Here is a 4,193-nt window from a genome sequence, read left to right as displayed (position 1 = left end):
AAGTGAGAGGCATCTATCGGTTTATGAGAATGCGGACAGGAAGTAGAATGAATATTTCTATGCACGATTTCAAATTAGTAAATCGTAGGCTCGTAGTAAACAAAAGAAATGAATTAGGCCTAGTAAATCGTGTGCACGAGTTACATTTTTATCCCTGCATGTCATGTGGCTCCAAACGTCCATCACTTTTCGCACGAGTACGCCATGCTTCACAACGTGCAGGCATTTTATGTGCAAAATCTGCAAACCGTTCGTGTTCATCTGAAGAAAGTCATCTGGGACGGCATGAGGGTGAGTAAACGATGAGAAAATTATGATTTTTGCGTGGAGTATGCCTTTACCACGAGCAGAAAATAAAGACCTAAGTATGTGTTATAAAAAGCTTTATTTCAGCAGCTTGTGTTGAACAGTTCAAGACATTTTGATAGTCTCGTACACGGATTCCTGTCTCTTCCTTGCAGTCATGTAGACATGGTCGTCATCTTTTGGTTTCGTATGTTTTGCTCTCCTGTGAAAATAATAATGGTCAAATATGTGGAATCGCTGACTAATCACAAACTTTTAACACTTAGAAACTGTCAGCCAATATCCATTTCTTGAGTTTATGAAGTTCTTACCGTAGGACGACAGTCAAACAGGAAGCAAAGATGACATTTAAAACAACTGAAAGGGTAAAGAATATCCATGGGGTGGAAAAACTCCAACTTACTCAGAGACAAAAATAAGAAAAGAATAAAGAAACGTTTGGTAAAAGAAGCCATTCCAAGACCGATAATGAAGTCATACAGATGTTTGACATATGAGCACTATGGCAGAAATGTAAAATTCTTGTAAAACACATAATTGCGTCGTGTCTACCTTTGGGTTTTTCAGAATGCCTGTGCACTTCGATTTCCATTATTGCCAGCCCTATGAGATTTTCACTGACACAAATGGTAGCATTGAGGTTCCCAAAACTAGCAATGGAAACGGTGAAGATGCTTATAATGTTCTCTGCTGAAACAGCACTGTAATTCACTAGTCTAGCACCATCCGGTATTGGCCAGTATATCTGGGGTAACGGCACACAACTGCTGACACACATGCAGCTCAGTTCATCACCCCACATGAAACAACGGGAGCTGTTCAGGATTGTTGGGGCATCTGAAATGAAATTAATGGCAATTATGATTAATAATATTAGCATTAATTATAATGCTAATTATAATTGCTATTAGGGCAGTTTTGTCCACAACAATCTTGTGATGTGTTATACTGTGTGTGAGTGAAATGATACATACGTCTTATTTTGAGGATGACAGTTCTCAGTCTGGATGTTTCCTTGAAAAATGACTGTGCACGCGAGGTTAGTATTGTGATGGAAAGTCAATGTTGAAAACTCCTTATCCCAGCCAATCACACTAAATATTGTCCTTTCAGCTCCATCTGGCTTAATCCCTTCCCATACAATATTTGTTGTGGGATTTATGCAATCCCCTGGAACTTTGCAGGATATCTCGGCTTTATCTCCTTCTGTGAGTGGTGGGACGTTTATTGTTGGCTTCTGGGTGAGTTCTTAAAACGATGATTTATTGAAATCTGAATTTCTAGAATTAACAATTCTATTATTCTATCATTTTAAAAAGTTTTATGCACACATAGGATTATCTTGCTTATTCCATGTCACATGGACAAGTTAAAGCTTCTGTTGATGTTTGCAGCACAAAATTTAACATGGTTAATTTCCATTAGTTATTTTATCTACAGGAAGTAAATTCAGAATTCGGAAGTAAAATAAAGTAGCGCAATATGGTAAATTGAACTGAAACACATTCCAGCCAATTTGAATTGAGTATTTGGACAGCCCATGGAATAGATTTGTGTGATTTCTGTTAACAAAAAGCATATGAACAAACACACAACCAACCTTTTACAGTAATGTTTACTGTCCAAGGAAAGATTAACACTTCCCCTTGTTCCTATTCCAGTTTCAATCTGTATTCACCATCAGATTCGCTCTGAACCAAGTTTTTTAGCAGAAAGCTGCATTCTTTCAAATGGTCATTGCTCAAATAATTATTACTCATGTCAACACAAGGAAGTTCAACAGCTGGGTTTTGAGGATCTCCTTTGAACCAGGTTCTCCTAATGGGATCTGAGACACTTTGAGGGACAGTGAAAAAACAGTATACTCTGATGCACAAACCAGCCTCTCCAGTGAAGCTTTCTTCTACTTTGATGGAATAGACACCAGTCAGATCATCAGGGTCTGAAATGAGAAACGGTAAACGGTAGCCAACTGTATTTTTCCATAATACCCTAATATCAATGACTCAGATCAAAGGGACACATATTATTTTTACATTATTAATTGATTATTTTGTTTTCAGTAATATTGAAAGTAATATTTATTAACCTGGAAAAACAACGTAAGTAATAAATGTCATAGAAAATAAAATAGTGTGACTTAAAAATAGGTTATATTATAGAGTGATGCCTTTTATATGATGATTGTTGAATATTTGTTTTCATGACTAAAAAGTCATGTTTGTCACCAAACATTCTCATGTTTATCTCAAGAATGACCCATAAACTACATAGTAATTGTTCTCTATAAATCAGAGTAATCATATGGTGAAATTACACTACAGAAGTTAACACTCACCAAAACAGTCTGTCATTTGAACGATGGTCAAGATGAACAGCAATGTTTGCATTATCTCAGACTAATGTAATGAGACAGAAATACGGCCTCTGGAAATGATGTCTGTTGATACTATAACACAACTATGTCAATAATAAAAAAAATACACACATATAGTGAGGGGTCATTCTTATTTGACATTATTAGTAATGAAAAAAGACTCAACAATTACATTTGTATTTCCAGAATTGTTAAAATGGTCACTTACCTAATATTTGAAGAGCTCAAAAGACCTGATGTGACAATTTTTTCTTTCAATCCGTTTGGTGCTTTTTATTTGATCTGACTGATTTTCTCAAGTTTCAGAAATGACTTATCATTATTATCATTACCGTAGAGATATGTGTACTTGATACCCCTCCCATCAACAGCAAAACTAGACTAATACAGACACCAGTATTGTTAGCACTAAAATAATTTTCCAAAAAACATTATAACAGAAATATAGATTATTTAAACTAAGTAAAAACATATTAGAAGTATGGTCATTAGATTTTTATTTTTATTATCATTTTTTTTATTGAGTGTTTTTTAAACATTTAATCAAACAATCTACTTCAATGGACTGTGCAACAAACAGACAAACAGAAACATTCCAGAAGAAATTATTAAATACATTAAATGTTGTATTGAATCCTAGGCCTTTCCGCCGTACAAGAGCCCTGTTCAGAAGTTGTGAATAACCACAGGCTGGCATAGCTGATGGCAGATCACCTCGTCTATATATAGGGAGTAGGTCTTGACCTGGATCTCCTCCTCCAGGCTCAACTGGCGCCTTGCTAGAGCTTTCAGTTCCATCTCTGACAGTTCAAGAGCCTCGGTCAGTCTAATGGAGAGACATAGAGGGGAAGATGCTTTTATTGGGGACCAGTGTTGGGGAAAGTTACTTTTAAAAGTAATGCATTACAATATTGCGTTACTCCATAAAAAAGTAATTAATCACGGTACTTAGTTACTTTTTATGGAAAGTAACGCGTTACGTTACTTTTGCGTTACTTTTGAAATCTGGACAGGGCTTGCTTGTTTGTTTTTAAAATAAAAAAGTTATATTTTTGGCAAATATAAAAGCCTTTTCACACCAAAAGTGAAATGAATAAGCCTCAGGCTGAAGGGAAAGTACATTTACGTCCGTACAGTAGAATGCAGAAGAAGAAATTTCAACACACTTCAGCAATAAACAAAGACACAAATGTTTGTCTAGAGTAATTTGTGCTTATTAGTACGCTTGAACTGGATCATCGAAGCTCAGAAGCAAAGACATTGTTAATAGAATGGGATTAAATACATAAAGCATATTTGTGTTGTTTAACATTTAATTATTGCAGGTTTGTGTCATCATATTCTGAGTTGCATTATTTTTATTCATTTTGAGGAATACTGAACCTGTGTGATGAGTGAGATGAATTAATGCATATTTATATTAATTTTAGATCTACAGTAACATCTGGTTTCTCTCAACATGCGGACAGGAGAGCTGCCAGTCAATACATTGGAAAAAAAAGTAACTTAT

General features: G+C 35.4%; 1 pseudogene; it reads right to left on the bottom strand.

The window, feature by feature from the left end:
• Nucleotides 1-411: 411 nt before the first annotated feature.
• Nucleotides 412-2,722, bottom strand: LOC107577645 (sialic acid-binding Ig-like lectin 5; annotated as a pseudogene).
• Nucleotides 2,723-4,193: the final 1,471 nt, after the last annotated feature.

The sequence above is a fragment of the Sinocyclocheilus grahami genome, unplaced genomic scaffold (assembly GCF_001515645.1).
Source record: "Sinocyclocheilus grahami isolate Dianchi unplaced genomic scaffold, SAMN03320097.WGS_v1.1 scaffold6733.1, whole genome shotgun sequence".
Taxonomy (NCBI): Eukaryota; Metazoa; Chordata; class Actinopteri; order Cypriniformes; family Cyprinidae; genus Sinocyclocheilus; species Sinocyclocheilus grahami.
This window is presented reverse-complemented; position numbering and strand designations above follow the sequence as displayed.